A 27,579-nucleotide genomic window follows, 5' to 3' on the forward strand; every position below is an offset into this window, starting at 1 on the left:
CAGCCTTGTATGGAACCTTTGCTCATCACTCCTCCTTCTCTGCAACTGGATTTCAGTTCAGTTCAAGGTTTAGCTGTGGGTGTCTGCTTCTACTTCCACCAGCTTCTGGATGAAGGCTATAAGATGGCATATGAATTAGTCATCAATCTCATTATCAGGATAGGGCATTTAAGGTAGCATCTCCTCTGTTGCTTAGATTGTAAGTTGGTGACATCTTTGTAGTTCTCCAGACATTTCCCTAGTTCCTGATTTATCTTTAAACCTAAAATGTCTCCCTCTATTATAGTATCTCTTACCTTGCTCTCTTCTGTATTTCCCCCAAATCAACCTCCTTGCCCCATCATGTCTTCCTTACCCCTTTTCTCCCCTTCTCATTCTCCTACTTTCCTCTCCCCTCCCTCCATGCTCCCAATTTGCTCAGGAGATCTTGTTCTTTTCCCCTTCTCCAAGGGACCATGTATGTCTCTCTTGGGGTCCTCCTTGTTTACTAGCTTCTCTGGCAGTGTGGATTGTAGGCTGGTAATCCTTTACTCTATGTTTAAAATCCACATATGAGTGAATACCTACTATGTTTGTCTTTTTGTGATTGGGTTACCTGGCTCACAATGGTTTCTTCTAGTTCCATCCATTTGCCTGCGAATTTCAAGATGCATTGTTTGTTTGTTTGTTTTTCCATTGTGTAAATGTACCACATTTTCTCTATCCATTCTTCAGTTGAGGGGCATCTAGGTTGTTTCCAGGTTCTGGCTATTACAAACAATGCTGCTGATCGGTGAACAGATGTCCTTGTTGTTTGAATGTGCTTCTTTTGGGTATATGCCTAGGAGTGGAATTACCAGTAATTGTGGTAGACTGATTCCCATTTTCCTGAGGAATTGCCATACTGATTTCCAAAGTGGCTGTATGAGTTGGCACTCCCACCAGCAGTGGAGGAGTGTTCCCCTTTCTCCACATCCTAGCTAGCATAAACTGTCATTGGTGTTTTTGATTTTAGCCATTCTGACAGAAGTAAGATGGTATCTCAGAGTTGTTTTGATTTGCATTTCCCTGATGGCTAAAGATGTTGAGTATTTTCTTATGTGTCTTTCAGCCATTTTAGATTCCTCTATTGAGAATTGCTATTTAGTTCTGTACCCCACTTTTTAATTGGATTATTTGGTGTTTTGTAGACTAGCTTCTTGAGTTCTTTGTAAATTTTGTAGATCAGCCCTCTGCCTGATGTGGGGTTGGTGAATATCTTTTCCCAATCCATGGGCTGTCGTTTTGTCTTGTTGACTGTGTCCTTTGCCTTACAGAAGAAGCTTCTCAGTTTCAGGAGGTCCCAGTAATGGCCAATCAGTCTGAGGCACTGCGTTCAGTAATATAATGTTTTTAAATCCTATATTTTTGGATGAAAGATCCAAGCTATTTGCATATGGGCTACAATATTGAAACACTCCATTTGATTACTTGGGATTATAGGGGTGATATTTGCTGATTTTCAGTGTGCTCAGAAAGACATATTTCATTTATCATTTTTAACCACCCATTGTAAGCATCTTCTCCAACAGCTGACAAACTTACATATTGATAGCCTCCCACCCAGGCTATTTCTCTGTCACACTCAGGGTGACATCTGAGCCACAGCCCAGTGATTTCAGCACTGAATCAAGATCAGGAGATACACTGCTGTTTTTCACCAGTTCTCTGTGGACAAACAGCACGAAGAAGGGCACTGGGAACCAGGCATTTTAAAAATATCTTCAAGGGTATGCCCTTCCTAGCTACACAAAGAGTTATTGAAACTTGACTTCTGATCCCAGGATGCCATTATCAGTTTAATCCATGGAACTCACACACACATGAGCAAACACACACACACACACACACACACACACACACACACACACACACACACACACACTACATTATCTAAATGGGGAATCTCTAAGCTAGTGTGAGTTTTCATAAGTGAAAAAAAATAAAAACTAATTTGTTGGGTTATTTTACCTATTTAAGGCAGAATTTGCCAAAAGCTGATATAACTGTACAAAAAACAAAACCAAAACAACCCCCCGCTCCATCTCTGTATAGGACAGCAGCTTCCACTGTGCCCCTGAGATGTGATGCTCCATCCCAGCACATGCCACCCACAGTATGTGATGTCTGAAAGGTACCATCTCCTAGCTCTTATTTCCAAACAAAATATTATTAAGGATACTGCCTTAGTTTTACATACTTCTTGGAAGTAGAGTGATCTATAATTTTACATAAATATTTATACCTCATTACATGTAATGAAAAATACTTATTTTGATGTCTGACTAGGATAGCTGCATGAATAATAAAGTCAATATCTAACTCTGATAATAAATTTAATTAACTTTCTATTTAAAATATTATTTGAGGCCCATTAAAACATCATTTATCAGAAAATATTGTAATAGTCTGTAGTGTGATTTAATAAATCACACAGTGTTAAATATTACACAAAATTGATGACTTTGAGCATATAAAGACACTGCTGAAATCAATGGCATCATTTGGCAACTTCAAATATTCTACAAAAGTCCTTCTTCTAAAACCTTTGAATAATTTTGTTGACAGCCTTATCATATTAAGCCAGAATATGAAGCTAGAATGGTGTCATGTTTGTAATTCTATGCTTAGTAAATGGAGGCTGGAGGACTTATTTGTATTTGCTTAATATGTTTAGATTTTTTTAAAAAATTAAAAACACACATAATAATATTTACCCTGATTCCAGAAGGAAAATGAAAACAGGTAGCCAGGAAGGAGGTAGGTTTCTTCCATGGAACACACTCAGGTACAAGTCTGAGTGCATGATAATTCCTCTTGTGACTGAAAGATATGATCATTAAAACCAACTGCCTGCACAACCAGCTGTTCACAGCACATGATTCAAATTATTCTTTATCAGCTTTATGAATTCTGCAGATTCATTCCAGTTTTTGAAAATTTGGAAGGTTGTGTGCTTATCACCCAATTGGTAAACATCTGTCACCCTGCTCTGACCATATAAGCGATATAATAAACTTGTTTTTGAAATAATAAAATGGGTCATAAAGAAGTAAAACTTGGGGAAATGCTTAGGGGGAAGTTTATTTTTTGTTGTTGTTTATTTGTTTGGTTGTTTTCTTAATTTGCTGTTTTTTAAATGCAAGGGGGAAGAAGACAAGGCCTACAGAGTTAATCTCCTGTGATCCGTTAATGTGAATCAAAGCAGACGGCCCTGGATTTCATCAGATCCTTAAAAGAAAGCCATGCAGACTAGAAAGAAGACTTTGAATAAGCTTGTGTAATGGAAAGTAGAGCCGAATGCAAAGAGGAAAATATGACTAGATGGAAGAATCAGTCAGACTCTGCAGCTGAGAAGGGTCTGGGCAATGAAGATAAGATGCCTGAACTCTGTAGAAAACCTCAAAGCATCAGGGGACATGGGAGGAAAGGACCCAGAACTTGCCTAACTACAGACTCAATACATCCTTTCATTCCACAATTCATTCTCTAAATGTTCTGCCAGGAAATTGCTAGAATCAGGAGGTATCTGTTATGTGTCAGAATCATTTTAGGCATCTTTATCCAGAAAATAAGACACCTAAGTTTCCTACTTTGGTAGAGTTTACAGAGATGAGCATATACCATATATGCTTATAATACCAACTGCTTATGGGTTAGGTAGAAAATGGCAGCAGAGTAGGGAACATGAGTGGGCTGCACCTCCAATAGAATCATCCAGTGAGGACTCGATAAGCATGTGGCATCTGGGAAATAATGACTTGAGGTGAAGAGGTAAGTATGCAAGGCTAGAGAGAAGATTCTAGGCACAGAAGACAGTAGGTCAAGATCCCTGCATAAGGGAGGAGGTTGATAAGTTTAAGGAACAAAAAAGATGGCAGCCTGGAGAGCTAGCTCAGTAGTCAAGATGCTTGCTGCTCTTGCAGAAGACTAGAGTTCAATTGCAGGAGAGCTGACATTCTCTCCTGGAATCCAGGTGTACCCGCAGGCAAGTACTTGCAAACATGCATGCAAGCATACACACATATACAAATAAAAATAGTATAGATCACAAGAAATGATGATGGAGAACAAATTTGCTTCTACACTAACATTTATTGTCTATATTTTCCCACAACACCATTTTGTATTCTGATAATACACACAGAAAAGTTATTCAAAAAAACATACAGAAAAGGGAAATGAAGTGAAGATGGGATTCTTACCTTCAGGGAAGACACAGCACTCACTAGCTACAAAATCCAGGCTTGTTGTGATACAGGGATCATCCCATGGATTAGTCAATGATGGGAGGAAATCTCATTTTGTCACGTGTTATGACTTACACAAATTCCTATGAATTATATTCAGCAGCATGTCTGTACAATTTGTTTTGACAAAAAGTAACTATCTGTCTACTTTGCTTTGAACAATCTTCTTTCATCTACTATCTTCTTTTGGGGGATTCTGTTTTCTTTTGAGATATCATATAAGGCATGGCAGGTTAAGATGGTAAGAAGGGAATATATTTACTTTTATTATGAAAGCTAATTGACAGAGGCCAATTGTAAGGCATGGCAATATATGTGACTGGTTGAAGTTTGGAAGTACCTGTAATTATCAAATAAAAAAATGATTTACCTATTTGCAACAGTAGATTGAAAGATGCTGTGTTTCACTCACATGACCACCTTGAACACATGTAATGTTTGATGATGCAAAATTGGCTATCCTTGCTTGGAACATAATGCTGGATGTCCTGAGTACCAATAGTGAAAGCAGACATGTGTTTGCTTGACATGACAATGTAGGGCAGTGTCATCACCTGCAAAGTTCAAGGTTAAAGAATGAAATAAAATTAAAAAATCAATCAAAACTAAGGAAATATGAACCAACCTTATAGAAGAAACACATTATTTGGTAAATTAGTTTCATAATAAAATCTTTAAAAGGATTTTAGATCAAATCCCATTCATGAACAGTCGATGCTAGCCTTAACAGATGTATGTTGTTAAATCAATGTCGCAGTAACAGGACAGGATATCTTCCTAGAGTTATTGGTCAGGGATGCTCCAGAGATCCCCATAACAATACAGGATATTTTCATTGTTTTGAGTTACTTATCGTGATAAGACCTTATTGCTGAAGACACCACATACTTGGGTGTTTTCAAGGGTCTTACTAAATCCAACACTCCTTCACCACAAAAATCATTGAGAGGGTAGTGACAGAGGGACCTTATCTCACTATAATATACAAAAAACCTACAGCCAACATCATATTGACTGGAGGAAACTTTACGGCATTTGCATTCAGATCAGGAACAAAAGGAGAGTGTCCACCCCATTCCTACTCTAGTGAAGAACTATGGTACCTAGAGCAAGAAAAAAAGAGAAGGAAATATAAGGGTTACAAGTAGGAAAATAAGCAAGGTGTCCCTTAATGTAGATGATATAATTCTATACATGGGACCCTAAAGACTCCACTGAAAAACCAGATACTGTTGTTCATTCTGCACAAAGCTCAATTCTAAAATGACTTAATATCTAGTTAAAATGCATGTAAGCTGGCAGTATATTAAGAGGTCCAATATATAAAAAGCTTGCTTAGTCAAAATTCAAGGGTTAAATGTGCAATACTTTTGAAAGACAGAACATTCTGAGTGACCATAATAAATTACTATGACCTGGGCAACTTAAGCTGAACCAGTAGGTATTTATTTTCTTCCATATTTGAAGAACAACAGATAAACCTCTCAGAATCTTCAGGGCTGTGAAGGATTCTGGAGCACAATTTAACAAATGAAATAAATAAGTAAAAAGTGTCATTAAAGTAACTTCCATATGGCTTTCTGACAATTTCTTTTTTATTCAAATTAGAAACCAACTTCTTTTACATGTCAATCCCAGTTCCTTCTCCCTCCCCTCTTCCCCTCCTCCCCTGCCCCCCACCAACTCCCTATCCCATCCTCTTTATGCTTCCCAGTGAGGATGAGGCCTTCCTTGGGGGACCTCCAAAGTCTGTCATATCTTTTGGAGCAGGGCCTAGACCCTCCCCAGTGTGTCTAGGCTGAGAGAGTATCCCTCTATGTGGATTGGGCTTCCAAAGTTCATTCATGAAGTAGGGTAAATACTGATCCACTACCAGAGGCCCCATAGATTAACCAGACCTTCAAACTGACATTCTATTTCAGGGGATCTGGAACAGTCTTATGCTGGTTTGCCCGATATCAGGCTGGGGTCCATGAGCAACCCCTTGTTCAGATCAGCTGTTTCTGTGGATTTCTCCAGCCTGGACTTGACGCCTCTCTGCAACTGGGTTCCAGGGTTCAGCTCAGTGTTTAGCTGTGAGTGTCTGCTTCTGCTCCATCAGCTACTGGATGAAGGCTCTAGGATGACATATAAGGTACTCATCAATCTTATTATCGGAGAAGAGCTTTTAAGGTAGCCTCTCCACTGTTGCTTAGATTGTTAGTTGGGGTCAACCTTATAGATTTCTGGACATTTCCCTAGTGCCAGAATTCTCTTTAAACCTATAATGTCTCCCTCTATTATGATATCTCTTTTCTTGCTCTCCTCTATTCTTCCCCTGACTTGATCTTTCTGCTCTCTCCTGTCCTCCTCTCCCCTCCTCTTCTCCCCTTCACTTTCTTCTAACTCCCTCTCACCTCCCCCATGCTCCCAATTAGCTGAGGAGATCTTATCCCTTTTCCCTTTTCCAGGGGACCATGTATGTCTCTCTTGGGGTCCTCCTTGTTTCCTAGCTTCTCTGGTGGTGTAGATTGTAGGCTGCTACTCCTTTGCTCTAGGTCTGACAATTTCTTGGACTATTTTGCACAATAATTTCTTGAACAAAGAGTTTGCAGATCAAAGCATAATATTATGTTATTACCCCATCCACAGTTGACCGACTTTGGTAACTACAACCAAAAGTGACCCCCTCAGCACTGCCTTGGGATATAGTCCACTGTTGTGGTCATCAGCAAAGAGGGACTTAGGTGTTTCTTCCATGGTCAGTCACACTTTTTTCTTGTCTGTGATATTGTGGCAGCTGTGAGAAGTTGTGTATTGCTGCCTGAGGACTCCAAGAACAATGCTTTGAAATCCATTACCCAGTCTATGCCAAAGCCACACCACTGAGGCCCACCTCCCTAACTAATGACTAAATGTGGTGGAATTTTTTTCTACAAAATCATCAGAATTGTCCACAAATACATAGAAACAAATATCATTAGTATAACATGCATATAATAAGTATAATTGAAAAGTTTAATCAGGAAGGAATATCAAGGCAATATGCAAGAATTTACTGAAAGACATTTAAGGAATTGCACAACATCTTTAGTCATCAGGGAAATGCAAATCAAAACAGCTCTGAGATACCATCTTACACCTGTGAGAATGGCTAAGATAAAAAACACCCATGACAGCCTGTGTTGGAGAAGTAAGCGGAGTAAGGGGAACACTATTCCACTGCTTGTGGAAGTGCAAACTTGTACAACCCCACTTTGGAAATCAGTCTGGCAGTTTCTCAGAAAATTTGGAATCAATCTACTTCAGGACCGCTCTTGGGCATACCACCAGGACTCTTGCTCAACTATGTTCACAACAGCATTATTTGTGATAGCCAGAACCTGGAAGTAGACTAGATGCCCCTCAACTGAAGAATGCATAAGTAAAATGTGGTACATTTATACAATGGAATATTACTCAGCTGTAAAAAACAATGACATCATGAAATTTGCAGGCAAATGGATGGAACTAGAAAAAAAAAATCATTCTGAGTGAGGTAACCCAGACTCAGAAAGACAAACACAGTATGTAGTTACTTAGAAGTGGATATTATCTGTAAAGTAAAGGGTAAGCGGACTACAACCCACAGCTCTAGTGAAGCTAGGTAACAAGAAGGAACCTACGAGGGACACGCGGATCTCCTAGGGAAGAGGAAATAGATGAGGTTTCCTGGGTAAACTGAGGGAGCAACAAAGGGGAGAGGATGAGAGATGAGAACATGAGGGAACTGGTATGGTCAAGTTGGGGAAGGGATGGAGTGGGAAAGCAAGGAAAGAGATACCGCAATAGAAGGAGACTTTACAGGGCTAGGGAGAAACCTGATGATAGGGGAATTCCCAGGAATCCACAAGGATGACTCCAGCTAAAACCACCAGAAATAGTGGAGAGGGTGCCTAAACTGGCATTATAGATGATGGTAGTAGATAGATGAATAGATAAATAGATAGATAGGTAGATAGATAGATAGATAGATAGATAGATAGATAGATAGATAGATGATACACTGTATACATGAATTGAAATATCACATTACAGCCCATAAACACTCACAATTATTGTGTCTATTAAAATATTTTGAAGCATAAGATGTTTCTGGGCTTTGTGGAACATACCTGTAATTCTAGCTGAGGTAGGAAGATAAGGGTTCAAGGTCAAGGCTAGACATCTGAGCAGGTAAAGACTCCTATCGATAAGCCTGAGGACCTGAATTTGATCTCCAGAACTGACATGATGAAGAAGAGAAATGACTCAAGTTGTCTTATGACATCCACATAGGTGTAATGACATTAATTTGCCCCCAAATCACATACACAGAGAAAGGGGGAGGGAGAAGGAGAGAGAGGAATAAAAATAAAAACATTAGGAAAAGGAGAGTTTTAGGTCATCCTCAACTGCACAGTGGAGTTCCAAGGCATCCAAGCTATAAAGAAAAATCCTGTCTCAAAAATAAAAAGAAACTAAAGCATCAACAATGACAAGAAATAAAAAATGCAGTAAGAAAAGCAATAGCAACAAGGAGAAAACTGTGATTAGGAAAGGGCAGGAACAGCAAGCAGTCCAAGTGTTTGAAGAATGATTGGTATGGAATGAAAACATTTGGGTGTTGCTTTCTTTTTCCTCTGTATTTTCTATATAATTATGAAAACCAACTATTTTCTTAGTTGAGGTTTTGCAAGTGGAGGCAGAGGTTAAAATGTACCAGAAGCAGGTGGTTTATGTAGTAATGACTGACTTGAGAAAACCATGACCTACTTTTTATGAAGAAATCAGTGAAAGGGGTCATAAAGTGATAACAAAATGTGCCTTTGAGATTCTCTGCTGTCCATGAAAACTGTACTCACTCTAGGTGAAGACAACCATGGTTCCTGAGGCAACGGGCCCAGCACCATTCTCTTCAATCAGTTCCTCCTAGATACCTACAATAGACCTGAAAGTCCACTTTCAGCCTGTCACACTGCACACTAGAAAACCAGAGGCCTTCTCAGATGATGTAAATGATTCAATTGTAATACATTCTACATCACCCTTCTCAGTCTCCAGGACCCCTAGCAGTTATGTGACACCTATATATGCTCCCACTTCCCCTTTGCTCAGGAAGGAACAGGAACACTGGGGAGTGAGCCATGGCTTGGGCATCTCCTCCCTCCTACCACCTTCCCTTGTAGTCACGTCTGCTCCCAAACACTGTCATGTTTCTCTTTCAAAGAAAAAAACACCAAAGCCACACCCACAGTGAAATGACGTAGTCTACTAGCCCAGTAGCCCTCCTCTACAGTGTGTCGTTTGTTATTGCCACAATTTTAACTTTACTTCTCAGAATTCAGTTCACAGGTGTTTGGCACATCAGTCATAGGGTGATAGATAGACTCCTGTTCTTGTCAGAGAGGCTCTGCTGTGGGAGCACAGGGCAGAGAGATTTTCCCTCCTCTTTATAACCAAGAAGGTCATTAGAAACAGATGCAGGATCTTTCCTGAAAAGTATCTAGTCTAACTTTAACCACATATTGTTCAGAAGACGTGTGTGTGTGTGTGTGTGTGTGTGTGTGTGTGTGTGTGTGTGTGTGTGTGTGTGTGTGTGTGAATCTCAAATAGAAGAATCCAATTTGAATTCAATTTTAAAGAAGAGGGAGTGGAAGGAGAAGGGGAAATTCATGGTTCTTTAAACAATAGCTTGTGAACAAGCTTTAAGCTCTTGTACTGTTCTGGTGGCTTTCTTCTGAAACTCTGCTTCCAAATGACTCCCCACATTACACGATACATTTCCTACCACATCCCTCCAATCCATTCCTGTTTTGTCAGCACATCTCTGCTTTTAAATAACCTCTCCCAGAACGTTATTCCACCGTTTTCTTGATTAGGCAGGCCTTGGTTTGTCCCATCACCCTCTTCCTTGGGAAGCAGTAGGTGCAGTTCAGTTGGTTTTACAGCAGTTTCAGTTGGGTGGAGGCATGGAAATCCCTCCTGATGTCTGTTCCGAATTGCTTCTGTTCTGTCCTGTGTGCAATCCTCCTTTGTTCTGTTCTCTGCATCAGACAGAAAGCAATCATCCTTTCTGAAATGCATCTAGAGCCAAGGCTCCATGTAAATTATATAGAGAGATGACAAATTTCATGGCCTGGTTATGGTCAAATGGTAAATTTCACAGTTTGTCATGTATTAATAGAAAAGGAAAACAAACACAAATGAAGTCATCCCGATTGTTAGAAATAATTCCAGGGTGACTATTTGATGAATTTAAACAATGGGACAGACAGAATGAAGGACATTCAGCATGCAACCCATGATTTTAAATTTAATAAAAAGACCCTGTAGCTTTATTCTCAAACATCCCTGTAGTAAAGGTTTAATCCAACCAGAGCACACTTCACCCTTGGTGGAATGAGAAAGCCCAAACTCCAAAACCTAGGGGTGTCTCCTTTTCAAGAAAAAATAAAGCATCCATGAAATGTTTTCATGACAGAGGTGGAGGGCCAATCTTAAGGGTCATTGGTGACACCAGGATTGACTATGAGATTTATCTACGGGTTTGGAAACATTGCACAGCTCAGCCAATCCACCTGGAAAATATCTTTAAGAGATTAAGCCTTCACAGTTCTATTCATTTTTTTCAGTTCTATTCCAGCTTTATTTTTCTCTTTGCTGCCTCTCAGTTCTGACTGCAATCTTGTGAAACAAGCTCTGAACTGGGCTACAGTCACCGTGGTATTCTAATCAGGGTCTTGAGAAAGAATAAAGTAAGCCATTGTCAGCTCTTTAGACTCTGATTCTGCAGCCAAAGTTTTGGGCTTGACATTCATGACTTGTCACCCACTGTTTCAAAATCGTCCCAAATGACCCTTGGTGGTTGGTGAGCCTAAGCAGCACTTTGTACTGCACCTCATTTTTTGTCTATATTTGCTTATGACCCTTGTGTTTTTGTGTCTCATTAGAGAATTCTTGCTTGTGAATGAGACAATTCTAGAGTATAGCACAGTAACCTATGACTAGATGTTTCATGAGGGCTGAGAGTTTCATATTGCCTGATATTTGTAAATCTGACTAGGAAGACCACAAAAATTCCATCTGAATATTTGTGATCACTTTAGATTTGTTTTCAAAAATAAAGGGTTTTAATGAGAATATGATAGCTGGAAGATATGGAAGACAAAACTAACCATGTCACTAGTCACTTAGAAACTCTCCAAAACTATGAACTAGAACAGACACAGAGCATTCAGAGGGCTCTGTGTAAAAGGAAACACTACAATTCCCCAGTAAAGAAGTAACAGTTTATTTCCATTTTTGTGTTAATATAAACTACCATTAGAAGCATAACCTTTGAAAGTTATGACTAGCTTACTTATAATGAATAATGATATCTGTTCTGTATTAAGTTGAGGGATATTTAATGTATAGAAAGGCAACAACATTATTTTATTCTCACTTGTTCCCTTCAGTGTTTATACAACAGTGTGCCTCACACTCTCACCTTGCTCATATGTCACCTTATAAAGTTCTTATGTGTGTGTCTGAGATAACTAGAATGTAAGTTCCCTTAGGGTAGAATCTTCATCCTCTTTTTATCCATCCCCAGAGCACTCAGGGAAATGAAGGGCCATAAGTTCTAGCTGGATGTGAGATACTCTTAAGGCCTATATCAAGGCCATCCACTGCACAGATTGCTAATTTAACTGGAGTTGTTTGCAACAGGTCTTCCTAAATCATTGCTAAGGACTCGAGTCTCCAGAGCTCCTTGGAACTTACCCACTTAATATTCCCAGCACTGCCATAGAGAACAGTTTCATATGCAAATATAGCCACTCAGCTTTCTGATCATAGGAGTTCCACATTAAGGAAAGGCTGCCGGCACATCTGGTGTCCCATCAAGTTCCAAATATCACCATCAGCAAAGAGTGAGCTCAACTTCAGAGGGTGAGAATAAAGGCACTAGCCTCTGGCTGAGCCCTTCTCACATTGTTAATGGAATCTGGAAAATGCAGACATTTGTTCTGTTTGTGACAAATGCTATAGCTTCTGGGAGGGAAGACAGAGCTTAAGGGGAAGCTGTAAGGCAAAGGTTTCTTAAGGCTAGTGCTGTTTACAAAAGGCAGCATACAGAATGCAATCCTTTACACCACTTTTCATCTCCAGCTAAAATGGGGATAGAGTATCAGGGGAGAGAGTGCAATACCAAAGATCCCATCTAGAGAATTTTCTTCCAAAATTCAGGAGCTAAGACATTTTAGTGTTGAGTGAAACTTAAAGGAACCAAAGCAGACCTAGGGAGATGGCTCCATAGGTAAAAGCAAATGTGTGAGGACCTGAGCTCAATCTCTGGACCCACACATAAAAACTGGGCATGTTACACAATATCTATGATCCCTGTGCTCCTACAGGGAGATGGAGGAGACAGGAGATTCATGGAGGCTTGCAGGTCAGCAAGCTAGAAAATACAGCAAAATAGCACAAAAGTACTTTATGTCAAACTGCATGGAGACCAACAACTGAGCTGGTTTTCTGGCCTCCACATGCATGCCCTGACATATACACACCTGCTTTACACACACACACACACACACACACACACACACACACACACACACACACCAAAAAAAAAAAAATCTAAAGTTGTCCTCGAATCCTTGACTAAATCTGAGAGACAGAGAACAACTGGACAACAGAGACATAGAACTAGAAGCTTAAACCAGGATAAACTGAAAATAACAATGGTGACAATGGACTACAGATAATGTCCAATTTTGCTTGGTTTCACTCTTCTACCAGTTTAACTCAGAGGCTTAAGTAAAGTAATGAAGAATAGACGAAAAACCTACACTATCCCTTTAACTTTCTTTCGTATCATAGAAAAGACACTGTTTCCTTAACTACACAAATGCAAAATCAACTATCAATTTGAATATTCCTCAAGTGGGATGTTATGGAAGCTGGCTCGAAGGCCTCTTGACACTATCAACTACCTCCAGCTTGAAAATTGGCCCCAGACTATATTCTCCAGCACCTCACTGAGGCTCTGTTTATTTTGTACCCATGTGAAAGCCTGTGCTTCAATGGTCTGTCCTGAGTGTCCATAGAAATGATAAAGATGGATAGTTACCCTTTAATGAAAGAGGAAAGATGGCACATGTGTGAAAAGATGTTTGCTTTTTCTTCCCCACACAATACCTGTCATGTGTATCTCAGGTCACTTTGGCCATCAGTAAAATAGTGGCACTTCCTAACTAATGGAAAATATCTCCAGGTATTGTGCTGTGAGACTCTTGATGGCCATCACGACTGTGACTGCTAAACAGCCTAAGAACTGAGACTGAACAGATTTAAGTCTTGGAAAGAAGATGAGACTTGTCCCACATCAGCTATGAGATTCTGAGAAAACTACTTAATTTTGTCATCATCATCATCCCTGTCATTGTTAAAACAGGGTTTCATGCAGCTCAAACTGGCCTCTAACTTGTTATATAGTCAGAAATGACCTTGAATTCCTGATCCTAATACACATAATCCCCAGCACTGGGATCACATGGTTGTACCAACATCCTGTTTATGTGGTGATTAGAAAGAAGCCATGACTTTATATATGTTAGACAAACACTTTGCCAACTGAAGGATATCCCCAGCTCTTACTTAGTCTCTATCAGAGGGCAGTTTCTACAGTGGTAAATGGAAATCCTTCCAGAGGTGTGCACTTGTTAGATAATTAGGTGAAAGTGATGAGATGATGGTGATATCTCAACCCTTTACCCTACCCAAGTTAATGTCTTTCTGGAATAGGTCAGCCATTTCTGCTCTGAGAACTAGGCTGTGCCTGCTGAACAGTTCTGATTGCCAGATCTTCCCAGAACTCTCTCCAGCCACCCAGGAAACTGGAAAGCAAGACAACAGTGCTTACACTTCAGAATCCATCCCATGGATTCCATTGGGTTCACTGATGTGCCCAGGAAGATGTGGCAGAGGTAAGTGAGCACAGTTGGGATATGTCCTCATCACTGTGAGTGTGTTTATGAGATGGGCATTGGGAATTTTGAACATTCAAACCCAGGATATGAACCAAGTGACCTATGACTTTAGGAGGAAGCTTGTATGTACAAACTTGGTGAGTGATGAATAACGACCCACTTTACCCCTCAACAGCTTTTTAGGCCCCCCTGAAAAATTCTCACACACACTGAAACTTAAAGAGACATAGGCTTAAGTTGGAGATATTTAATGCACCTGCTGTATGGATTTAGGCAAAATATTTAACATCTGCAAGAGTCAGTATCCTCTGTATGAATACAAAAGAAAGTTTGCTAACAACAACTGAGCATTTGAAACATACTTGAGCTTTCTTGGATAAAGATCGACATACCTAAGTGAAAGAGGGTTTGCCTAGGGCTTGATCCAAATGCAGTACAACTGTTTAGTAATGGGGGTAACACCTTCTTTATTCAGTCTTAACTATAATGGCATAAATTCCCGGGTGTCATTGTAAAATTTTCCAGAGGCTTCAGGGATTATTCTGAATTGGGATTTTCAGGAGAATCTTCAAAGGAAATAAAGAACATCCATTGCAGTAGTTCCCAGACATAATTAGCATTTGAGAATTAGAAGCAGGGAGACAGTAGATTTGGAACCAGCTCTGGTATCATGAGTCTCTGTCTCAAAACAAAACATCAAGAATAAGAGGTGTGGGGAGTGATCCAAGTTTCTAAGTAGGTGAAAAATCAGACAATGGAAACAAGAGTAAAAAGCTCATATGCTCTGAGCCATTTTGCCCCTATAAATATTTTTAAAAAACAGTGAAAATTAAAGAAGGAAAGGTCACTAAAAGTTTTGATCATCACAACAATTGACAAATACGACCTCATGAGATTACAAACTTTTAACATGACTAAAAGAATGTGCTTACTGAGTCCAGCAAAAGCCTACAGAGTAGGGGAAAACACTGCTAACTATACATCTACAGGGTATTAATATCTAGGCTATACAAAGAATTGAAAACATTAAGCATGGGGCTGAAATGATGGGTACTTCGGTAGTTAAGATAACTTACTGCTTCTGCAGAGGACCTGGTTTCAGTACCCAGCACCCCCACACAGCCATTTTCAACCATCTGTAACTTCATTTTCAGGGTATCTGATGCCTTCTTCTAGCCTTCAGAGGCACTGCACATATGTGGTCTACGTACACACACATAGACAGAATACTCACACACAAATTTTACAAAAGAGAAAGTATTAATTGCTAGTAATCACATATGAGGTTATGAAACAAATGATTTTCTATAAAAATTTTTCTTAATATACTCCAGTTTTATGGAATATTGGCTTATCCTGAAATTCTGCCCTGCTACAAAGCCGGTTGACTTGCTATTCCTAACTTAAGCAGGGAACTCTTCAGGCAGGTGGTAGCATGAGCTATGCCTCCATCATGGTGACTGCAGATAGTCATCTTTACTTGTCTGGAATTTAAGGAAAACAATTTAGGAGAGTAGACAGATGGTAAAAACTAGCTTGTTTCTCTTCGTGTTGTATACCAAATGCTTAATGAAGCACTCATTATTAGTTATTTTAGCACAGTCCTTAATGTTAATGAAGATATCAACTTACCACTATATTTAAGTGAATATTAGCAATTTAAGAGACACCCTCTATTATGTATGTAGGCTATGGGAGTTTCATAATTAACAGTAAAGGCATCAATTTTTTTTTTTCGAGACAGGGTTTCTCTGTGGCTTTGGAGGCTGTCCTGGAACTAGCTCTTGTAGACCAGGCTGGTCTCGAACTCACAGAGATCCCCTGCCTCTGCCTCCCAAATGCTGGGATTAAAGGCATGGGCCACTGCGGCCCTGCTAATTATCTTTTTAAATAGTTCAAAATGCAGGAAGTGTGAAGATGGTATTTAAATAAGATATTGTTTCTGTAGATAAAACCAGTGAAAATTTGGTAGATGTAGTAGTAACTCCTTGTCATAGTAACCTGACAAGAAGTAACTTAAGACAGACTCATTTTATCTCTCAGTTTCCCTTAGGGGAAGACATGTCAGGATGGTGGGAGAAACTGGATTAGCCATATCTCCATCTGCCCAGGAACGGTGAAGCTAGACCACAGCCAGTGGTCCAACCCTCTGAGCTTATCTCCCAGAGACCTGCTTCCTCTAATGTTTCAAAAGGTTTAACAAACTCCTGAAACAATACCACCAAGTGCTCAAATGCAGGGATCTATGAGGGCTTTTCACATTCAAACCATAGTGCTAGGTGTGTTTGTGTGTTTGTTATAACAGCCCTGCTTACAACTGAACATCTCACAACAGGTGCTTTCTACTTTAAACTGTATAAACAGAAGGAAGGTGGAGGAAGTAAGTAAAGTTAGGAGTCCACACAGAGAGAAAGGAACACTCTAAACAGAATTATGAGTCTCCCATGCTGTCTTCAAGGCAAATTAGTTGAGAGCTTGCTACACGTTTAGACACATTGTGGTTGCTTGAGGAGAGTCATGACAAAGCATCAGTATTCTGCTTTCTAAGAATGCTGTAGGTAAATCATAACAAAGGAACAACAGAATTGTAGTCAGTGTGCCCAAAGACTTTCATCGCTACAGCTTCCTCTGTTATTAAAGGTTCTATAGATGAGAGAAAATGCAATCCTGCTCAGCAGAACTGATAAGAGGGAGACTATGTAAGAGCTTCCTTGCTGTGTTTGTGCATATATTATGTTTTCCTTCAATTAGCAAGCTTCTCCTTTATGTTAAGACATGGTCATAGATAATGAAATTTAATTAACTTTTATAGGTTTATTCCGACAAATAATGGGTCCTATTTGAATGGATTTCTGAGAGCAGGAGCATTTACCCTTTTGTATGACATGTTATTTGTTACCCAAACAGCAAACCGTTCCCTCTTCCTGAGAGTTCTACCTTCGAACGCATCTCCTCTGTTGCTTCTTTTTCTCTAAGTCTCCTTATCTGACATGTGCACACCCTGGACTTCTGGGGCATATGCCTACAAATTACATTTTTCAGACATTTTTGCCACATCTTTTTTTGTTACATTGTAGAGTTGGAGAAGTTGATGGAAGCTGGGAGGAGAGGCAGAGCAAGCATTGCTGGTGTTCATTGAGTCTAATGGCATGGGACAGCTGCTGCTAAGTGTTTCCCATAGCTGGGGGCAGCAGGAATGAGGAGGGAGCACCAGTCTTCAGAGTGTATAGCCTCTCATACAGTCTAGACACTGTGGAGGCACCTGAGGTGGCAGCAGATTTCATTCCAAGGGCCACTTTCCACTACCATAGGCTCACGACCTGGAATAATACATTCATTCTCCCTTTTGTTATAGCATGTCAGTGGTATTTATCTTCATAACATATATCATACACATATATTCTTTCATTTCTATTTTAATTCATCCTTCCCTGGTTCACTGGCCAGGAGCACTGTAAGCCTATGCAATATTCTAGCAGACACTGGAATTTGAAGACATGTGGGTTTGAATTAGCATTCTTCCATTTACTTACTCTATGAACTGAGGAAAGTTATTTAACTTGACTAATTTGTGCTTTCTTATCTGTTTTCAGTAAAAAAAAAAGAATAATAATGCCAATGGCCATGGCTTTACCAAGCATTTTACAAGCATCCTCTATTTTAATATAGTAGTTGTATGAGATGCATGCCATGATTTTAATTTTTCTCCTTGTAAAAATTTTTATTATTTTGCTAATAGCAAGAAAAAAGTGTGTGTGTGTGTGTGTGTGAGAGAGAGAGAGAGAGAGAGAGAGAGAGAGAGAGAGAGAGAAAGAGAGACAGAGAGAGAGAGAGAGAGAGAGAGCACATGCAAGCAACAGGCAACAGTATGGAGGTCAAAGGTCAACTTTGTGAGTTAGCTCTCTCCTTTATGTGTTTGGGGTATGGAACTTGGATGGCCAAGCTTTCATGACAAGCCTCTTTACTCATAAATCCCTGCCACCAGTCCTAATTTTCCTCTTTTTCAGACCTAACAAGGCTGAAGTTTAGGGAGCCAGCAAGATGGCTTAGTGGATGAAGATTCCTGCTGCCAGTCCTAGTAACCCAAATTGGGCAGCAGAATCCAAATGATAAAAGGAAGAAACTGAGTCCTTGTAAATTATCCTTGACTTCCATGTATGTACATAGAACAGTTGTGCACACACATAGACACATTATAAAACAAATTTAACATAAAAAAACTAACGTTTAGAATGATGGTAATTTAAAACCCCATTTTAATAAACACGTGAAATGAGAATTAAATTCAAGTATCTCTATTTTCTTTCTTTTCAAGTGTCTCGATTTTCAAAGAGCAGTTTGTAAAGTTTATTTTTTGTGAGAGTGATAATAAAAATAGTGCAGATTATTGCAATGATTAAGCATTATACATAAAGCACTTATCACAAGTCTAACACATGATCATTAAGTGAATAGTAGATTCTATTTCCAAACATGTTGTGAGTCTTTATTTCTTGCACAAAATTACATGTGTGAATCAATGATCCATCACATTGATTTAACCATCTTAAGCCATGTGATTAGGCATTTATTTTTAAAAACACACATCGGAAGGCTAATGAGAAAATGGGATTTGTCTTTTCAAGCATTTGGGTTCTATAGGTAGATTCATACTGGCTTTAGCTGTATGAATATATTTCCTTATGTATTGGTATTTTTACACTTACATATATCATTTTCCTTCTATAAACACAGTTGATGCAAAGAAACTTAGATTTAAAGTTGATGTGCACTTGATGTGCACCTTTGACATTAAATGTATAATAAAAATAGCAGAAATGACAAGTGTCAGGAAGCAGGAGATGGCCTGGGCAAGTAATTTAGCAACCTAATTGACAAGGGAGGAAGTTGAGAAAGCAAACCCACCCAAGTTTAGGGGTAGAACCTATAGCTAAAATTCCATTTAAATTATATTCAGTATACCTTTTCAAGTAGTTGGGAGGCTGAATTCACTTGTTTTATCAAGAAGACTTATATCCAAAGTTCTAAAAATTAATGATTAGAAGCTTAAACAAAGCCTCCCTATAATATGACATCAATTCTCAGAACTTTGGGGACATCCCCATCTTCTCAAAGGACTTTGTTAATTTTTAAAGCAACTTGACTCCTGTTTCTTATCTTTATCAAATACAAATTAGTTTCTTAGGGATCAACATGGTATAGTAAGAAAAGAAATAAGCATGTGTCAGGAGACAAGGAATTCAATAGTTTCTATTATGCTGAGAATTATCTGAACTTTGATACCCTTTGTACAATGAAAATAACGTTTCCAAAAATTCTGTAATTCCAATTAAGAGTTTATTGAAAGAAACATACTTCAATGCCCAACATGTTTGCATTCCAAATTTTGCAACTAGAATTCTAATCTTCACAGTTTTTGAAACATTCCATTGATCAGATACTGAATAGCCACAATATGATATACAATTGCCTAGTCACTTAATATTCTGGAGGATATTTGACTCAGTACCAGCCTTTGGGGATCAAATAATTTAGTTTGTGAAACAAAACATGCCGAAAAGAACATACAAGTAAAAGGCAGACTATGACACGAGTCAATGCTAAAAGTGCCAGGTTGATAATATAATTGAGAATTATATGGTGGAAAACTAAAGAGCATGGACCATTTGAAGGGCAGTTCAAATGTAGTTTGATTTCCAAAGTGGAAAGTGCAATAGGAGAGCAAGCAAATGACCCAGAAAATAGTTTAACCAGCTAGTGAAATCTTTTGAATAATGTTATAAGAAAATGCAACTCCACTACACAATAGGAAAATAGATAATTTCTGAATAATCATATAGAATTTAATATTTATATTACTTACCACAGCACACAGACATCCAATTAATTTCTAGGCCATCAAAATTTGGTCTTTATCTCTTATAAAGAGAACAGGCTCTCAAAAGACACAAAAACTTTACTCAGAACATAGACATCACACCTACAGATATTCCCATAAGTAACTTTTGTTTCAGTTAAGAGAGTTTCAATAAAATATGAAAAAAACATAACTAAGAGCTTGTGGAAGAGTTAAAAAATCTAAGATTCCAGTCCTTAGATCTTAATCTTTCTATCAATTTTTAAATAAATATCATTTCACAAAGACCTACACAGCATCCGCACTGTGTTGCTTGCTCATCTCCACAGTATTGCAGTGAGCATAAAACTCCTCTCTTAAGACTCATTAGAGGCAGTTATCCCAAAAATTTGGGGCCATAAGTTGTTTTCATGTACATGTACATAATACACATATATACATATGTACATATATATATATATATTATATATATACACATATGCATACACGCGCGCACACACACACACACACACACACACACACACACACACACACACACATACACACGTGCTTCCAGCATTTGCCTCCACCAAGACCTAAAGAATGATTTCTTCTCTCTTCTAGCATGAAAGTTTGCTGCTTTCTCTACTGAATTAACTCCATTTTCAAGAAAGAGCATTTCAATACATTTTTCTGACAGGTAGGAAATTAACTACATACTAGAAGCTATTGAATTCAACTTTAACAGTATCAATAAACATTTCTGATTAAATTATTGAAATTGATTTTATAATTTCGACCATTATGTTTTTACATCAATATCATCATCTGACAGTAAATGTAGTTACAGCTTCCTTATTGATCGCAGACATGGCACTCTAAAGTACTCATTTGACTATATTACAAAATCAAACTTGATTTCCTGTACTACTGCAGTAACTTCACATCATAATCTAGTCTGAAAAATCAAAATAGATGAATTATTCAGTTATTAAAAGATATATTTTTCCTTGGAGGAAAAGAACACTCTGATGAAGTCATTCTTAATAGTTGTGTGATAGGATATTTCTCCATGTGGCTTACTCTATGTGGGTCTCACATAAGCGTATCATTGCCTCCCAGCTTGTGTGTGATCAATCATGTTTCTGGTGAAATGCATAAATAGTGCTTGAAGAGAAAGAAATGTTTATCCTTCCTATGTGGGAATTCAGCAAAAAGCACATGGTTTCTATGTTTAAAACTCTGACTCTTGATCACACTAGTCCAGCTTATCAAAATAAGACAAGTATGTTCAGCCATTTTATCTCCCAGAAGAGCAACATGTCTTCTGTGGCTCTAACTACATGGTTCTAAAAGTAACCCAAATGGTGATGGACTGAGCTAAACTAAACATTCATCCTGGAAGTTCAGCATCTCCTTAGAGACCCAAATAAGAAGATTCAATGCCTGTCAAAACTTTGCCACAAAAGAATTGCCTTCAAGTCATGGACTATAAGGCTACATGGGAAATATCTCATGTTGTCTACTACTCTGTTTGGGAGAAGAGGAGTGCAAGCCCTAGGTCACCAAGGCATTTGCTGGAGGAGAAACAGCTGCTCATGCCAATAACAGGACCTGACTCCAGTTGTGTTTTCACCTAGATCAACTCTTTTTTCCCCATTTTAGTTGTAACTTTTCCTGTAACTTTTCAAATGACTGATGAAGTGAAAATTAATACTTCAAATCCAAGAAAAGCTACATCCACCCCTGAAGCATGGATATTAACACATACCAGAGACCTTCTAAAACTATACTATGGAGATTTTTAAAAAATTTGGCCATCTCTCTATATCCATAAAATGAATCTCCTATCCCATGTAAATCCTACTATTGAAAAATGTCATTCATCTGTTTCATAAAAGATCAAGGTAAATTTATTCATAGTGATACAAAGTATCAAATAGATCAAATATGGCTTTTCTAAGAGAATCTTTAAGTCTTTGTCACAGCTTTGAGTTTAAATGATTAGATAATCACACCTCCTCCTTACTATTCTTTAACCTTAAATTAACATTTGATAAATGCAAGCTCTTGAAAAAGTGTTCTGCTGTAATTCAGGTGGAATAAAAGTATTAAAGTATAGGCTTTTATTGAGCATACCCTAGAATCTTCAAGTTGAATGCAGCCACTCAGCTTCCTAGCTAGCTCCAAAGAGAGAAGGTCAGGGCCATCATTCCTAGAAGATACCCACCTGGTCTCACATACTAGGTCCACAGCCATGATCTTTTCCTTTTCTGAGAGGTCATGGCATTTGTAGATAACCATGAAGAGTGGAAGTTTTCATTTATAAAAGAGTACAATATTTTTGCCGATTTAGTTCACACTTCTAAAGAGTTTATTAAAACTATTAATTTAAACACTGAGACAAGGGGCTGGAGAGATGGCTCAACTCTTAAGAGCATTGACTGCTCTTCCAAGAGGATCCTGGTTCAATTCCCATCACCCACATGGCAGCTCACAACTGTCTGTAACTCCAGTTCCACAGGACTTGACACCTTCACACAGACATACACACAGGCAAAACACCATTGCAATATAATAAAATTAATAAATTTTTTAAAAGTGAGAAAAGTCATAGAAATTAGGCCCCTATTTTTTTAAAAAAAGATTTATTCATTTTATTTTATGTTTATGTGTTTTGCCTGAGTCTGTATATTTGCTCAATGAGCATGTATTAGCCCCCTATCTTATTATGACAATATTGTATTGGCTTAGTTTTCGAAAAGTAAGCAGATATCTGAGACTAAAATAATTCCAGAAAGCTTGAAAAAGACAAAACAGTCAAAGTCTAGTATTTTTTCTTTGTTTACTTTCTTGGTATAGTGTTGGATTTCTTCAAAGGGAGAGAGACGTGGCAAGGCGGTTGTGGTGTCAGAGTGTTTCACTATTTGTCACCCCGAGAATGAAGATAAGCACCACTCTAAGCTGAATGATACCTATTGTTTATTCACCAGTGACCACATATGAACAAATAGGCCTTTTAGATAGATTATTTTTAATTACTAGGTAAGACAGTGGACTGGAAGCTACTGCTACAGAACCATGTTAAGGAGAAGAATCAGGAAAAGAATAATATATGTTATAAGAAAGAAAGATGGCCAGTGACATAACTCAGCTGGTGAAGGTGCATGCCACTAAGTCTGCTTGCCTGAGTTTGACCCCCAGAAGGAGATCACTTGACTTCCTCATGTGTACCATGATACTTGGGTTCTACCCCAACAAATAAATATAATAAAATATCTTAGTCAATAAAAGAAAAGAATAGCTTTTGAAATCCACAAGAGGTGTGACAGGGCATTTCAAGGGTTAGAATCCCCTGCATCCTAAGCCACATCTCTCCAGCAGTATGATTCATGCTTAATAAGGTCCGAGTGTACCACATCTCTCCAGAATGATGATTCATGATTAGTGAGGTCCAAGTGTACCACATCCCTCCAGCAGGATGCTTAGTGAGATACAAGTGTACCACATCACTCCATCAGGATGATTCATACTTAGTGAGGTCCAAGTGTACCACATCTCTCCAGCAGAATGATCCATGTTTAATGAGGTCCTAGTGTACCACATCTCTCCAGCAGGATGATCAATGCTGGGGACAGATTTACAGATCTTAGCATTGTAGCTATTTCTGTCATTCCTAATTTACATGAGAGACACCCAGTCCCAGCTACGACTAATCAGCCATCATAGCTCTTTTCTTATTAACTTGACGCATCAACTTTTGGGTGGGAATTTATTTTTTGTTTTGCTTTGTTTCTTATCTCAACTGCAGTTTCCCCTCTGTCCTCTCCAAAAGCAGGTCTCCCATGGATATCAACCAAACATGGCATATCTAGTTTCAGTGAAACTAGGTACCTCTTAATCCTATTAAGTCTAAATGAGGCAACCCACCAGGAGAAAAGGGTCCCAAAGGTAGACTACAGAGACAGAGACAGTCCCTGCTTCCACTGTTAGGAGTTTCACAAGAAGACTAGGCTACACAACTGTTAACATATATGCAGAAGACGTAGGTCTGTCCCATGTAGGGTCCCACTTGTCAGTTCAGTCTCTGTGAGCCCCTATGAAACTAGGTTAGTTGATTCTGTGGGTTTTCTTATGATATCTTTGGGCCCCCTGACTCCTACAATCCTTCCTCCCCCTCTTCTATAAGCTCCCCCAAGATCTGCCTAATGTTTGGTTGTGGGTCTCTGCATCTGTTTCCATCAGTTGCTGGGTGAAGTCTCTCTGTAGACAATTGGGCTAGGCGCCAACTTATGAGTATAGCAAATTATCATTAGTAATCATTTCATTGATATTTTTTACAGTCCTGTTTGGTTCTATCCTAGGTCTCTGGGCTATCCTGCCTCTGGTTCCTGACCCTCCAGGCAGTGTCAGAGGTGAACTCCCTCTCATGGCATGGGTCTCAAGATGTACCAGTCATTGCTTGGCCATTTAGCTAGGGTCACCTTCATAGATTTCTAGGAGTTTCCATTGCACTAGTGTAGCATGAGTTCTAGTTGGTATTAATAATAAAAACCTAGATACTGGGGTAAAAGTGAAAGATCATAGTAGTAAAGGAGCCAGCCACTTGAGAGACTTCTTATCTCTACTGAATCCTCAAACCAAATGGGTAAAATCCTGTCTCTAGGAATCCTCAGACGGAATGCAATGAGCTCCTGTTTCCTCCTGTCTCTACTTCCCTAGTGCGGGGATTAAAGGTAAGTGACTCCTAAGTACTGGGATGAAAGGTGTGAGCAACCACAGCCTGGCTCTGTTTCTTTTTGAGACTGAATCAATCTCGTGTAGCCCAGGGTGGCCTTGAACTCACAGAGATCCATCTGCCTCTGCCCCCAAATACTGGGATTAATGGTGTGTGCCACCACTGTCTGGCCTTTAAGGCTAACTAGTGGCTTATTTCTATACTTTGATCTTTAGGCAAGTTTTATTTGTTAGAACACAAAATATCACCACACACTAGGTTTCTAGATCTTCCCAGAGATGTCTGCAGATTCCAATTGTCTCTCATGGTACTCTCTTTTTCCATCCTCCCCCGACCTGAAGGAGTTTTAGGACAGTCATGGCTAAACAGAGAAACCCTGTCTCAAACAACAACAACAAAGAGCTGTTGTAACAAACCATAATTTGATGGGAGCAGAAGGGATCATGTACGGGGAAGATGGAAGGAGAGAGCATAGCTTTTTAAAAATGGTTAATTTTTTTGTATGAGATTTGATTTAGAGGTATATGTTGAGCCTTATGGGGTTGACTCCACAGCTCCCTGAATTTGTGAATATCAAATAGCTTAGCCTGAAGGGATGAGGCCCCTTGTCCATCCATGATCAATTGTTGATGGGCCCGTTCTTGTACAGACCTGGTACAGACATCTGTGGCTACTTTCAATGCTTTCAATAGTTACGTTTTGCCCAGAAGATGGCAATTTGCCACCCTCCCCCCATCTTCTAGCTCTTGCATTCTTTCAGATCCCCATTCAGCAATGTCCCCAGACTCTTAGTGGATACAAATATCTTGTTTGGTGTTGGGAACTCATTTGTCACTTATTCTTGTTATTTTATGACACCACCACGTGTATGCCTGACACCCACAAGTGTCAAGAGAGAGAGCATTTAGTTCTCTGGAACTAGAGCTACAGATGATTTGTAAGACACCACGTGGATGCTGGAATTGAACCCAGGTCCTGTACAAGAACAACAAGTGCTCTTAACCACTGACCCATTTTTCCCATTCCCTCCAAGCTAATTTTCAATAAATTATGCTTAGTTTGGCTACAAGATGGTAAGTGTCCACACATCTTTTTATAACCCCCTTTGTTTTCATTAGTTCTTCCTCACACCCCTACTTTCTACTATCTTCCCACATTTTGTTGCTTATGCCTTCTTACCCGCACCCCGATACTTCCCTTTTCTTCCTTCACAATGCTCACACTTTCCTATCCCTTATGGAATGTTCCTTCCAAATGTCCCCTTCTAGTTCCTTTCACCTACAGGTACTCCATGTTGAATGCATAAAATTAGAGTTTGCAAGCAACAGTCATCCACGTGTGAAGGAAAACATGCAGCATTAGCTTTCTGTGCCTGGGTTAATTCAATCAATGTAATTTTTTCATGAACCAGGTCTATAAATTCCAAATTTATCTCAGAATTCCATAAGAATTGCTTGTTATGCTCTGCTTATAGCTTCAAATGCTTTTCAAGCTCAAAGTTCTGAACTTTTCCACATTCCTCCCACAAACCAATTCCAAAGTCTAAGTACCACATGGTCAGGCTTACCACCTTCAGTATTAATTTTCTGAGTTAGTTAGGGTCTTCCAGAAGAACAGAACTAATAGAATGGATATAAATTTAAATGGCTTTATTAAATTGGCCTCCACAATCCAATCTCTGTAATCCAACAATGGCCACTCTTTTTTTTCAAGGTCTAGTGGTATATCATTAAATTACATGTTTGAGGTCTCTCATATTCATTAATGCAGACATTTAGAATTCTATTCTTCCACCAATGGAATGCTTTCATTATAAACCATAGGATTTGCAATGTTGTATTTTCATTTTATTCTAGGGTATTTTATATATCACATTATACCTCCAGTGGCACATTTATTATTGAATAGTGTACTATTTACTCTCCATGAGTTCCATGGCTCCTGAGAAGTTAAGTGTGTTTTATAGTTTGGGATAGAATGTTCTACAGTTATTTAAGCCCATTTGATTTGTGATATCATTTCATCTCAATGTTTCTTTGTCTCTCTTTACTTTCTATATTTCTTCCCTCCTTCTTTTCTTTCTTTCTTTCTTCCTTTCTGCTATAATGGCTTACCAAATGATTGAAGTGGGATATTGAAGTCATCCACTACAATTTTACTGAGGCTAATCTGTGTCTTTATGTCTAAAGTGTTCTAAAGTGTGTGTTTTATTAAATTAGGTACATCCAAGTTTGGTGAGTATATATTTAGAATTTTCTACTCTACTTGTATTTATTCCTTAGTCAGAATGAAATGGCCATCTTTATCTCTTCGAGTCCAAAGAGATTTTTGTTTGAAAACTATTTTGTCAAGCAGACTTGCTTCCTACTTCTATTTGCTTAGAATACATTTGTCATACTTTTACCATAAGCTTAAGTCTATCTTTTATGAAAAGAAGTGATTCTTGGAGGTAGCAAATTTATGGATCTTATTTTTCTAATTAATTAATTTTACATATATATATATATATATATATGTTTTATGCAATGCAATGTGTGTGGTGGTGGTGCTGGTGGTACTGCTGGTGGTGATTAGGACATTCATTTGGAGGTCAGAGAACAACTTGGAGGTTGTTCTTTCCTTTTAACTTTATGTGCATTCCTGATTTCATTAAAGGTCATCAGGTTTATACAGCAAGTGCTTCACTCACTGATCTCTCTTGGGTCCTTTTTAAAAATTATTTATTTATTTCTGTGTGTATGTGCGTGTATGTGCCATGTTGTG

The 27,579-nt window shown here is 38.7% G+C and overlaps 1 long non-coding RNA gene and 1 other non-coding gene across 4 annotated transcripts in view; both read right to left on the reverse strand.

Moving 5' to 3' along the window:
- Window positions 1-761: 761 nt before the first annotated feature.
- On the reverse strand, window positions 762-6,232 carry LOC118239643. The gene is made up of 3 exons (XR_004772341.1): window positions 6,167-6,232; window positions 2,736-4,822; window positions 762-820 (listed from the first exon to the last, which is right to left on the reverse strand). It is a non-coding gene; the product is annotated as an uncharacterized LOC118239643 (long non-coding RNA).
- A 95-nt stretch (window positions 6,233-6,327) lies between these two features.
- Window positions 6,328-27,579, reverse strand: part of LOC103160225 — a 42,754-nt gene continuing 21,502 nt past the window's right edge. For 2 of the 3 annotated variants that reach the window (XR_003479664.2, XR_004772342.1), the window contains 2 exons: window positions 12,033-12,255; window positions 7,243-10,312 (listed from right to left, as the gene is read on the reverse strand). This is a non-coding gene — a transcript (uncharacterized LOC103160225). Of the gene's footprint in view, window positions 6,386-7,242; window positions 10,313-12,032; window positions 12,256-27,579 lie in introns of those variants that run through there. The other variant, XR_003479666.2, reaches the window with a different exon arrangement.

The sequence above is a fragment of the Cricetulus griseus genome, assembly GCF_003668045.3.
Source record: "Cricetulus griseus strain 17A/GY chromosome 1 unlocalized genomic scaffold, alternate assembly CriGri-PICRH-1.0 chr1_1, whole genome shotgun sequence".
Classification (NCBI taxonomy): Eukaryota; Metazoa; Chordata; class Mammalia; order Rodentia; family Cricetidae; genus Cricetulus; species Cricetulus griseus.